The sequence below is a fragment of the Phalangium opilio genome, unplaced genomic scaffold (assembly GCF_054372755.1).
Source record: "Phalangium opilio isolate 3A_F unplaced genomic scaffold, DU_Popi_V2 ptg000082l_1, whole genome shotgun sequence".
Lineage (NCBI taxonomy): Eukaryota > Metazoa > Arthropoda > Arachnida > Opiliones > Phalangiidae > Phalangium > Phalangium opilio.
Window position 1 is genome coordinate 7,030,275 of NW_028324189.1, and position 13,265 is coordinate 7,043,539.

Genomic DNA, 13,265 nt, shown 5'->3' on the forward strand with positions numbered 1-13,265 from the left:
CAACGTCATCAAAACGTATTTTTAAGTGAGCCAATAAGATAACTTAAACTTTTCGTTACTTGGGGCTATGAGTCGGACTGAAGTAAATACTAACCGTTCTCCATTCCTACTTCTAAAATTAAATCTATCCCTGGTTTTAACTAACCGTTCTCTTAACAACTTTAAAATTCTATGAATTAAATGAATTATTGGTTAAATCATAAAGGCGGCTATGAATCATGAAACTAAACCAAAGTAAACTGAATTTCAATGAGTCGAAAGATTCCACCAAAAATTTGGGTATTTCTTTAATATATTCGGTATTGCTGACTGGGGTCGGTTCTACTAATATCCTATTTTTCCCATTAAGATTGAATCTATCTTTTCATCACTTCATTCTCTATTCCAACACTCAATCCTCGAACCACGTGACCGATCGAGTTAGTCTTAAGAGGGATGGGTGGGGAGGTGAGGTATGTCACGTTCTTTGCTCATCCCCTCCAAACACCATTCCATCTTGATGAGTGGTGGTGGAGGGGGGTTAGGTTCCCAACTCCAGGGAAGAGAAGTAGAGAAAATGGTGATGTCCTTGTTGCCCTAATCATAGGGGTGGTAGAACTTGTACTGCATTTGGCCATTGCCCCTCCCCACGTCACCCCCAAACCTAAATTAGATGTACACAAATTAACCCAGGCCAAGAACATCTCTTTATCCCTCTCCCTCTCTCATTCTCTATAGGGACAAATTAACAATCACTTCACGCGACTAACAAGTACTTGTACTGGTTTCTATATTTATTATTTTGAGTTGAAAATGTAACTTCAAGAAGCGATATCTAGTTTACTAGCGAGAAGGTATAAGATGCCTTAGTATTCGCGCGCCATAGTCCCAGTCCCCCTTTTAAAAATACAAGGGGGGATGTAAAAGGAGACCGGGCTATTTCGCCTCTCCTCAGTCGGAAAATACGTGGTAATTTTCGTCATTCACGTGGCGCTGACGTGAGTTTTCAAGAACCAATGAGATGCTGGTTGTAATTTAGAGGCGGGGATTAACTCCGGACCTACTATACGTTTGGACTGGAGATAAAGCTAGAAATGTGGCGAATTTATGCCTTATCCCTAGTAAACTAGATATCGCTTCTTGGTAACTTCTATGACCGATTTTACCTCCACAAGCAAATTTAGAAGTTATGGAGTACTTTAAGGATGGCCTCCATAATTTGTTTAGCAATCATGGTATTTCAGTTGCCTGCTTAAATTAAATGGTCATTTTAATTTAGAGAAATAATTATGGATCAAATGACAAATCATTAAATGTTTTCTAGGTCCGAATTATATTATAAACAATGTAGGATGTATATGGAATAAGGACTAAAATTTTCGCTATTGATTTGTAGTCGATCGACAAAGACACTGTTGTCAGTAACTCTTTTAGATATATAATGGGGGAAGGGGGGTTCCTTAATTGAGTCTGCAGACTGTCAGGGGGTTGTATGGGGTATACTAAACAAATTAGGGTAGTACATCCCCGACGGCGACCCCAAGATACAAACTATCTCACACACACACACCCCGTCTCTCCGTTCCCGGCCGGCTCTCCCTGCTGACCCAACTGACCCCCGCATGGTGACCTTTCTCTAGGGACCTAACAGGAATGAATTGTTATTGGCCAAAGGAAAAAAGGCCACTAGGACGATGTGTTTTTGTTTGCCTTTTTTGTTCTTTGCCCAAGCTCCATCCAGATCAAGTGATGTTTCAAGGGGATTAAACCCCACATAAGGCAAACTTCGAAATTTATTTTTCTTTTTTTAAAGTTATTTTAGTTTTAAATAATAGTTTAGGCTTAGATGTTTCCGGATCCCTCGTGGAAATAATGCTGAAAACGGTCTTTTTGTTTTTTAACTTAATGATATCTTAACTGCCTTAGCAAAAGAAAGGGGTAACGTGTCTTATGAATACGCGATGAAAGGGGTTTTCTTACAAGGGTTACACCGTGGAATGGATACTTGCCCCATTTTATGTTGTAATGGAATTTTAAACCAAACGAATGATTAATTGTTCAGGGAAAGTGTCCAATATCTCTTACGAAAAGGGTTTCCTCCCGGTTAAAGCATCTGCCAAAAAAATATGAATATTAAATTGGGTTTTTTTTTCATATTTTTATAACACAAAAAGAATGGGCGCCTTACCCCTCCTACCTTTTAAAAAATACTTCAACATTCCTTGAAAAATTATTACCATATTTCTCTCGTCTTCTAAGAAATTATGTAAATTTATAAGAATTGAATCGCTAATTATTTATTTTAAAACAAATTTATATTTAAAAGAATTAAAAAAAAATTTGGGACGTACTCATAGTTGCGGACTTTTCGGTCAGCCAACTTACAGGGGCAAACTATAATGTTATTTTACCATAGCCCCTGTAAATCCCAAGCCGCCATACACTAATGCATCGAGGATAAGATACCCATCAGGGGTTATAATTTTAAATATTTTATTTTTTATTAAAAAAAATGAAATAATATTATTATTTATCTTTATTATAATGGGATGGGTGACGTCACCCATTGGTGTTTTTTTTTACTCTCCCTTCAAATAGCGTAACGTTTCAGACGTATATTCAAATAAATGATATATACGGGGGTTAGGGGGATTGGGTTTTTGATAAATCGAGAGTCAGTCTGTCACCAGGTGAAAAAGTCTTTTGCCATCAACCGAGTTTAGACTCTAGGAACTTCAAAAGGGAACTTTCTTTTTCGCGTCAAGCGTTCCGTTAGAATTTCCCTGAAAACTGATAAGATCTCTCTCTCTCTCTCTCTCTCTCTCTCTCACTCTCTCACGCTCTCTCTGTGTATATATAAAACCATCTATTTCCCTAAAAAACCTCTCTTCTATCCCAAAGAATGGATTAAAAAAATCGAATATTGATTTTAAAGGAGTAGTTCAACTGCAATGGAAACAGTTACCAACTTGATCAGGGTTTATAAAAAAACAACAAAAAAAAACCCGGATTTTATTGGGTTTTTTGGTTATTATCTTTAGCAGTTACGTACTTGGTTGAAATTGTCATTCAAAAGTCACTGCTTAATTCAAAAAAAGTCTTAAAATGTTTCATTCAAATATAATAAATATTATTAAATTGCACTTTAGAAGTTGAAACAACAAATATCGTAAACTATCTTTAATATGAAATTATTCTAGTATTCCAATTCATCAAAATTGATAATCTTAATGATAGGTTTAATTAAGTGGGTTTTTTTGGGCTTAGTTTTTTTTTCTAATTCGAACCCTGAACTTGATAATGGGGTAAGACGGTAACCTGAACCTCTCCTTCCTATTGTGTTTACTTTTAAGGTAAGGTTAGCTTAAGTTAGAAGGGGGTCAGATTTGGAAGACGCTTCCTTGGACATTTTGAAAGACAATTCCTGTTACAATTTGAAAAATCCCAACTATTAAGGCTAGGTTACCGTCTAATTGAATGCCCAAAACAACGTATTGGGTATACTGTACCTTTAAAAATAATCGATCCTCTTGGAAATAGACCTTAACTGAAAATAGTCCGTCACTCGTGGGAATTTTTGTAAGAAACATTTGAAGTTTTCCTATATCCCTGCTATAAATAATGATGTTTTCAGTAGGCGCGCGCCGACTAATCCCAGAAGTTCTTAATCCTCCCACACTTCCTTTATCAACTCTTTAAAATGAATTTAAGAGAAAAAAAAACATCAAAAAAATACAGAAATAAATCAGACCGAAGTTGTTAAAGTTAATGTTCAAGAAGTGAAGGCTAATTCAATCGAGGTTTTTTTTTTTAGGATTGGCACTTGGCAAGAGCTAAGAAAACAACCAATGATAGGTACGCTATTGTACCGTACGTAACTACATAGGATATTTTTAAATGTTCTTATAGACACGAGCTATGTCTTTGAGAGAGAGTCGCGCGGTATAGGCATACGAGATTGTTTTCCTTCATTCCTGGTATCCCCTCGCTGTCTCTCAAAGAATATATGGATAAATAGAGTGTTACATTGTTATTTACCACCACCACTAGTGACTTAAGCATTTCAATACGCCCATTTTTCAAAAACACGAAAAAGAAATTGTTTTTGGTAGCTTTATAAGAAAGTAACTAAAGTACTTTTTCTAAGTTAGACACGTGGTATTTTTAATATACCAAAAAGAAAGGCAAGAAGCGATATCTAGTTTACTAGGGAGAAGGTAAATATAAGATGCCTAAGTATTCGCGCGCCATAGTCCCAGTCCTCCTTTCAAAATACAAGGGGGGGACGTAAAAGGAGGCCGGGCTATTTCGTTGCTTCTCCTCAGTCGGAAAATACGTGGTAATTTTCGTCATTCGCGTCGCGCTCACGCGAGTTTTCAAGAACCAATGAGATGCTGGTTGTAATTTAGAGGCGGGGATTAACTCCGGACCTACTATACGTTTGGACTGGAGATAAAGCTGGAAATGTGGCGAATTTATACCTTCTCCCTAATAAACTAGATATCACTTCTTGGAAAGGGTAATTATAGGACGCAATGGGACGCGTTGTTCTATGGGAAATTATCAATTTTGAGTCGAAAGTGTTCCATACTTCTATGACCAGCCGATTTTGCACCCCAAAAGGGATACACCCCCTAACACAAGTTTATGAAATCCTGATGACATGTACGTAACGATTTTTATGGCCTTATGACGTATTTATATATATGACGTCAGATGTTGTTTTGAATAATAGAGCGATGATGTATGTTTATTTATAGTAGCGGCTTACAAAAAGGTCTTGGGGCTTTTAGGCAAAGCTTACACGTATATTTATATATATATATATATGTACTTTTATTATACCGGCTTGCTTTTTACTACCGGAATTGTATCGTAAAAACTAGTTCCTCTCTACTTTTCTTTTAAGCTCCCGTAGCCGGAAACGTCTCGTGTCATTTGCTAAGAACCTTAATATAGCCGTCTTTCTTCACCGCTATTCATTCGGAAAAATTAGTACCCTAAGTTAGGCTTAGCGCGTGGGGCTGTATTTGGTTCATCATCACTACCACCACCACCACCACCGTTATCACGTGGTACGGTGCGCTGAAGGTGCTTCGTTAAAGAAGTAAGGAAAAAAATGAGTTAAAATTAATGATGACTTCAGGAATTTGATACTGTTTAATTTTGGCGTTGAAATACATTTCACGCGCACAAACTCACGCAGTCGCGTTTCCATTAAAAAGGGAAAAAGAATTAGGATGGGGTTCACTTCATAAATAGTGAGAGATATTTTTTTCTGGGGAGGGTCCCGTTCAGAAAAGGTCTTAGAGACAAATTGTTTTAATTTAAAGTTACCTCCGAATTGAGGCATAGTGGAGTTTGTATTATCAGGGATAGATTTAATTTTAGAAGTAAGAATGGAGAGTAATCTGGGTGCGCGTCAGTCCCACACCCCCTTCCACGGGACGGAGGGAGGTATGAAAGAAGAGGCTGGTCATAGCGACAGAGGTAAAAAGGAATTATGTATTTTTCGCCGTCCACGTCAGCAACGTCATCAAAACGTAGTCCAAGTGAGCCAATAAGATAATTTAAACTTTTCGTTACGTATTGGAGGGAGGGGGCTCTATACTGGGCCATGAGTCGGACTGAAGTAAATACTAACCGTTCTCCATTCCTACTTCTAAAATTAAATCTATCCCTGCTATTATTAAATTAAGGACATAAGTTCATAAGATATGTTCACCATAAGTTCGTAAACAAAAACCGGATCTAGTTTCTCCAAAAGCCTTGTAAAAGGCTAAACTTTCTGCTCCTTTTGGTATATCTTCTCTTTGCTGAGAGCTTGTCATGAAGTGAGTGAGGTAGGTCATAGATTTGAGGTAAAGCGATGCATGATGAGGCGCTGTCAAAGGCTTAGTAATGCAGACTAAATAGGAAGATGGAAGTCCTGCAAAATTTACACCGAGTGTATTAGGGCTTCAATTCTCGCTTGTCGTTCTCGAACTAGCTCGAGCTGTAAGTCTCTGGCATTACGAACTTGTATCGGTAGCGTCACACTTATGGTACATATCACTTATAAACTTATGGTATTATTAAGGTCCATTCAGAAAATAGATCAAAATGTTACGTTCGCATCGATGAAGTCGCTTTGCTCGGTTAATTAGAGTCACGTGTCAACGTCTATACGTAAAAGATTCTTTGCGGGTTTATTTTGAAAATGGTTCGGTTTCGTCGCGGGCAGCACCTCGTTAGCGCCTTTTCTTTACCCATAGGTCACTCGATCATGCCCAACTAACTCGTCATCGAGTTACAGTTACATTATTATCTATGCATATTTCTAAAATTCTACCAACAACTTGATCCCGTCTCCAGGGTTTTTAAAAAATTAAAAATATATTTTTATTACGAAATTAAGATAATTTTGCTCTGAGTTGTAGGAGGTAGTAAATAGTGAAGAAAATGCATTTATCATTGGGCTGATATTTTTTTTCCACCTAGCGGTAGAGCTATCATTAGGAACCATTTATTTCAAAATGTAAAATAAAAAGCGTCTTTCTAAAATCTCTTTTAAAGAAGCGTGAAGTTTCGCCTTGGCTAACGCTTTTCATTCATCTTCTTATTCATCTCCGTGATCTCTTTTAATCTTACCTCTCTCTCTAGTAGGCTTTAATACACATTCCCCCCTCTCTATCTCGCCATGCTCTATTTTTAACAACACGTTTTTTCGACAAGAAATAATTTTAAAGAATTTTATTTAGTTCCTTCAAAATGGGAAGACGGTAATTATCGAATGATTATTTTTAGTTGAATTCCAAGTCCCATTTTTTTCTGTTAATCAATCATTAATATAAATTATGTTTAAATATTCAAACTATTACTCAATTTTACACACCCAGTGGAGGAGCTAGGCATTTGTCAAAATTTTGTACATCTGATTTCTGAAGTTTTATGTGAATTCCGTTGATTTCTGAATGAATTCCTTGATTACGATTGTTTTAGGTTATTTCCACAATCTTTACACTGATTTCCCGTTATTGTCGCAGATTACTTGTGATTTCTGTTTGAATTCCAATGAATTCCGGTGAATTTTTTTGGTGAATGCCGTGATTACCACTGGATTCTTCGTGGATTTCTATGAATTCAGTGATTATTTCAATTTCAACTGATTATGATTTTTATTTTGGATTTTCGAATTCCTCGATTGATTACGTGTGATTATTTCACGAAATTTCTGATTATCGAGGTGATTACAAAAGATTACTATAGTAAATCATGTGATTATTTCTGATTTTTCTCAAGTTTACACGTGATTTCCAGTGACTATCTTAGATTTCTGATTACCTTTGATTACCCATAAAAATAATTTTGATTATTGATGATTTTCTAAGAATTCTAGAAATCAAGTAATCGATTTCTGTGGTTTTTTAAACTTGATTATTCAAATGACTTAACTCCTCGCACCCAATAATAACTTTTAAGTCTATAACATTTTAATGTACTTCCTTGAACCCTCGAGTAAATTGAACCCATAATTCCAATGGCATTGCGTGACGTATATCTTAAGTATAGATATTATTGCTGATTTCCAATATAATACATCCGTATCATTTTTTTTCTTATGTTATAGTCCATCATCTGACCCCTAAGGTTACTTCCGAAAGACTGAAGTGTACTTCCTCCCCAATTTTTTTTTATCTATCAAAAAGATCGGAAGTGGGTTATTGTCCCGACCACTTACTTTACCACGATGGTTACTTCCGTTTCCGACAAGACTGTCCACGTTCGAATGTCATATCCCCATGCACTTCATCACGTGATAAAGCGTGATGCTAGGATGCTGGTGGTACGAACAATGTAGAGTCTGTTACGCGTGATAGGGTTACGGTGGGACCAATATATAAGGATTTTATTGATTTTCTACATTGTATTGGAATGTGATGTGAATGGCTGTCTAATAATAGTCTGATTGACAAACAATATTTTTTAGGAAGTCTCTCGGTTAGTTAGTCAATCAATTTCAGTCTCGTTTAGTTTTTCCCGAGGATGTTTTGACTTCCTTGGCCCGGGTTTCATCGCACGCTTGACCGATATTCTAAGACAGCTAGTTTGGCGCCAAATCCCAACCGCGCTTCTTATTTTTTTTTTTTTTACTTATTTCATTCCACAGCGCGAGCGATTGTAGCTCTTTGTAAAATTTAGAAGGATTTAAGACTCGAGTAATGGCGTAGTTACCACTTTAACTGTATTTTAATCCGTAAGAAAATAACGTTGGGTGCCAATACGATAATTCTGGCAATATATACAGACCGAAATGGTGCCAATTTATTTTTGTTTTTATTTTTAAAGGGTTTTTTTCCTAGGAGATATAATTCAAAGAGTGGTTAATTTATTTTTGAATGTATTTAAAAATTAACATTTTTTAATATATTCGAATGTCTGTCAAGCTCAATTTCTCGATTCATCTATTGAGTTTGTTGAACTGACAATTATCTTAATTTTATTTAAATATTAGAAGAAAAAAAATGTCCTTTCATAACAATTAGATGAGAAATGAAACTCTAACAGTTTTTTTTTTGGAAATACATTTCTTTAAAGAGATTTGAATACGCGCGTTTTTATTTAATTGGTTCCAACGCTAATTAAGACGTTCCTCCACTTTTAATTGAAATTTAATCCCGTATCTAAATTATCCCAATCGAAAAAAAGGGGCCATTATTAAATTAAAATTAAAGTACGAGATTTTCATATTAATTCTACCTCATTGATTGCTATTTAACACCGTGCTTGGCAGGCTATACATTTTTTTCTCTCTCTCTCTCTCTCTTAAAACCTTTGTTAGTAAGAAAGGGGGCGTGGCAATGTAACCAACCTCGTTAGAATTTTCTTTAGCAATCTTTTGTTCGCGATTTACTAGAAACTCTTTGCTCTCGCAAATTGGCTGCGGCGACTATCTCAAATAATAAGGTTGTTTTTTAAAGGCCGACTTCCAGCGAAAAAGGTTCGCGCTAACTGAAAGCCGTGCAATGTGGTTCTTACGAACTGAAGATGAACAATAGAAATCCTTTTAAATTTTATTTCCTCTCGAATTTTTATTTTCCCCTGAAGGAAATTCTCTATAGAGTGCTGTCAGTTGTGACGTCAGATCCAAGGTTAAACGTCACGAGTCTGCCTTTAGCAATGGGCGGCCATGACAGTTACCGTTTTTTCTTTATGGGAAAACAGCATGGGTGACGTCACACCGGCGCTTCTGACAGCACTCTATTGCGTATCTTCAGTTCGCTAGAACCACATTGCACGGCTTTCAGTTAGCTAGAACCACATTGCACGGCTTTCAGTTAGCTAGAACCACATTGCACGGCTTTCAGTTAGCTAGAACCACATTGCACGGCTTTCAGTTAGCTAGAACCACATTGCACGGCTTTCAGTTAGCTAGAACCACATTGCACGGCTTTCAGTTAGCTAGAACCACATTGCACGGCTTTCAGTTAGCTAGAACCACATTGCACGGCTTTCAGTTAGCTAGAACCACATTGCACGGCTTTCAGTTAGCTAGGACCCTTCCATCTTTTACCCCAGCGGGAATTCGAAAATCGGCACGGTCGCTCATCCATTGTTAGTCTCGATGCTCGGGTTTCAGTTCGCTAGAACTCTTTTCGATGGAAGTCGGCCTTTAAGAAAAAATATAAGCGAAAGCCTAGATTTACCAAGGTACTTGTTAGATCTCGATCTAGGATTCGCTTCGGTTACGATCAGGAGCCAAGGGGGTACCCACTTTAATTTGTATTTAAGACAAAACACTTTCACCTGAAAAGAAATACTAATTTTTTTTTTTCGTTTTTGAGTTTCGTGGTGTTTTTTAGATGCCTTGTTAAGATAATAGATATACATGTTTCTTTCTTTTTGGTGAATAAAGTTGGAGAGCGGGAGAGATTATAATCAGTTACTGGACGACGTGGGTCACTTCTGGGTTAATTTTATTTGGGTCTTAATTGTTTGTGAAATGTGAAAAAATCTGTGGATTTTCGTTATTTTAATATTTGTTTACCCAATCAAGAAAGGGTTTATACAAACCTGGAAAACTCGGGGAAATATATGGGGAAAAATAACTGAAAAACTCGGGGAAATATATGGGGAAAAATAACTGGAAAACTCGGGGAAATATATGGGGAAAAATAACTGGAAAACTCGGGGAAATATATGGGGAAAAATAACTGGAAAACTCGGGGAAATATATGGGGAAAAATAACTGGAAAACTCGGGGTAATATATGGGGGAAAACTCGGGGAAATCGGTTTTCCAAAAGTTTTATGTACCCAATCAAGATGTCGCGTCACCACCCAATTGTCTCGGGCTCAGTTTTTTTTAACTGGTGTCCTTATCACCATTACAACAAATGGGTTTAGTTCGACTCAATTTATTTGTCGCTATGTGCGTGGTATTCCGGATTTCCCCTCCTTAGTGTTGTTAAAAATACAAGTCAATTAAATCGCTTGTTGGAACTTGTAAAAAAATACAGCGTTATTTCCTTTAAGTGTAATGAGAGTCGTAAAACAGGCGCTGGATGTTATTTTCTGTTTAGTTTCAAAACAAAGATTGTATTCGACGCTATTATTATTATTATTCTTTTCCTAAATTTGTTGTCTTAAGAATAATACAGACCGTTATCGCAGCTTGGAGGAAAGAGACCTGTGAGATGGAGTGGTAATTTGCAAGGCCTAAAACGTAGCCTCTATACCGCTCTCCAACGAAGCCGTCCCAGCATCCTCAGTGCATGGCGTTTTGGTAGGGTCGTACAAAAACGTCGACGATGCCTCCTATATCTTAAAAATAGAATCTTATTCGTGAGAACTATATCTTCTATTTTGAAATGACGCCAGGCGGCAGCACGTAACAATCATCTACAACAAAGTTCAGGGGCAGTCTGGGAAATAAGAATATTTTTAAAGTAGTCCTTGGGACCAGTGACACCCCTAAAGTCCGAAATAATAAACTGGTCCCAGCCTTTGTTCTCCCATAGATTTGCAATTAATAAACTGGCCCCGAGGACCAGTAACCCCCACTTCTTGAATTTAAAAACTGTTCCAAGCAATTGATAAACTGGTTTTGGATCAGAGGAAGTGTGCTATTCAGGGGGCGTGCGCGAGATACTCTGGGAGGAGACTTTCATCGCGGCACATGGCCCACGAACATGAAACTACTCCATTGCACCTCTCTCCTCGAAGGTACATGCAAGTTCGTTGTCCCAGACTTACTCAAAATTTAAAGGGTGTTGTGACGTCATCAACACATAAAGGCGGGAAAATATATATAAATTTTTTTCTTCCCCTGTCGATTTTTACTCAATTTCTGGAACATAACTTTGGCCCCCGAAACAATCTCTGTTTTATGGCCAGGAACCGTTTTCCTTTTTTTACCGTTTCATTGAAAATGAGTTTCCTTTTTCATTCCCCCACTCCGGTAAGGCAAAAGGAGTTAATACCGTCGCGGATTGTTACTCTAATACGGATGAAAGTAGTTCGTAGTAGACGACGTTACGGTTGTACGTTGGGTTTTTTTTCTCTCCAGGATCGAATATAGACTAAAGGATATAAAATGAAATGGGGTAACACTGGTTAGGAATGGATCTAGGTTCACGCTTCGACTTCTACAGGCTTTGAAATAAAGGATGGATTTATCAGTTTGTTATAGAGATATCGTAGCCAGGAAGGTGTTGCATCTAGACACGTCACGTGTCACAACGCCCGCCTGGTTAGAAACCTCGGATTTTAAAAAATAAATAAAGTAATCGAGACTTTGAAAAATCCTCGACAGACCACTTTGGAGGTTCATGACTCAGGTATTCATAGATGTCCTCTCAATTTCAAACAAGGCGAAGACCGGAAGATGGTGGTGTTAAAAGCCAGTAACTACAGACTGACGTCTATGTGGGAGAGACAAGACAAAGACCCGAAGAAGGTGGTGTTAGAAGCCAATTAGTACAGATTGGTGTTCATGTGGAATGGACAACTGACTAGTCAGATGAAGGAATAGTGGCTAGTAGAATTGTGGATAGACTCAAGTTTTGAATTTACTGGGAACTGTGAATTCGGTCCGGAATTTGAGAAAACGTTTGCTCCAAATTACAAACTGTCAACGTGGTCCCCTGGGGTGTAACAACAGACAGACACAGACAGACAGACACGTCGAAATTAGAACCTCTCCGTGACATACGTCACTCGGAGAGGTATAAAAAACCCTGGACAATTTTTAGATCTGAGACAACTATTCTGATGAGTGATGACCTCCAAGAATGGATTGCATAGCCACTTGTTTTACAGATACGTGTAGACCTAAAACCCAACCACCACGTGACGTAACCTAATTTGCATAAACTATAAGAAACTCTTTATTCGACTAGCTTATTTTATAACGCTGTTGCTTAAATTTATATTATTACTCGTAAAAAATAGATAGATATAGGCGCGCGACAGTAAAATAGACATGAAAGAGTTACTTACATTTAGTGTATAGCTTTTTAGATGGGTAGTGAGCGCTCGGTGTTTCGGGATGTTGAAGTAGCCTACCATTAACGAGATCTTTTACGAGCCTTTGCCTTAAAAGTGTACTTCGAGATTCCCATCCTTTTGTTTTTATAACTGCTGCATGTACCGGGGGTGGGGGTCAGGGGTCAGAGCTGTATAGTGGTTCGTCTAGGGGGTAATAAAGCTACAAATTAATAGGGGCGCGTAAACCCCGTGAGACGACACTCCGCGAAACAACATTCCATTGAGAATTGAACTTAAAATTAATTGACATTAATTAAAACTTTAAATACCACCCTTGGGGATTTTATTAGGAACTTAGATCCAAGTTCGTTAAAAAGAAATAATAGTTCAGTTGTTCGTTCCTTGGAGGCAAATGGAGTAATGACAGTTGACTGCCATTGGTAAGGTTAGATTCTATGGGAAGTTAATAACAAATGCCTTGGTGCGAGTGTTTTCTAATGGCAGTATTCAGGGCCTTTGGTAAAGTTTTTATTAGGAACTTAGATCCGAGTTGGTAAAGAAAAATAATTCACTTGTTCGTTCTTTGGAGGCAAATGGAGTAATGACAGTTGACTGCCTTTGGTAAGGTTAGATTCTATGGGAAGTTAATAACAAATGCCTTGGTGCGAGTGTTTTCTAATGGCAGTATTCAGGGTCTTTGATAACGTTTAGTCTATGTGGGGGAGCGCCAACTTTTCAATAGCGGCCTTGGGTGGGACTGGGAGTTGGTTTTGAAATCCGTTCCTTATGCTAACATTAATATGTGGCTTCGGATTGGCG

At 37.6% G+C, this 13,265-nt stretch overlaps 1 long non-coding RNA gene across 3 annotated transcripts; it reads right to left on the minus strand.

The window, feature by feature from the left end:
- Nucleotides 1-8,786: 8,786 nt before the first annotated feature.
- Nucleotides 8,787-12,974, minus strand: LOC149651269 (uncharacterized). Of its 3 annotated transcripts, none has more exons than XR_016371153.1 (5): nucleotides 12,459-12,974; nucleotides 10,621-11,539; nucleotides 10,033-10,532; nucleotides 9,666-9,973; nucleotides 8,787-8,908 (listed from the first exon to the last, which is right to left on the minus strand). It is a non-coding gene; the product is annotated as an uncharacterized LOC149651269 (long non-coding RNA). The 3 variants fall into 3 exon arrangements; XR_016371152.1 differs by lacking the exon at nucleotides 12,459-12,974 and adding an exon at nucleotides 11,973-12,068 and having other exon boundaries at nucleotides 10,621-11,881; XR_016371154.1 differs by lacking the exon at nucleotides 12,459-12,974 and having other exon boundaries at nucleotides 9,666-9,765; nucleotides 9,848-9,973; nucleotides 10,621-11,822.
- Nucleotides 12,975-13,265: the final 291 nt, after the last annotated feature.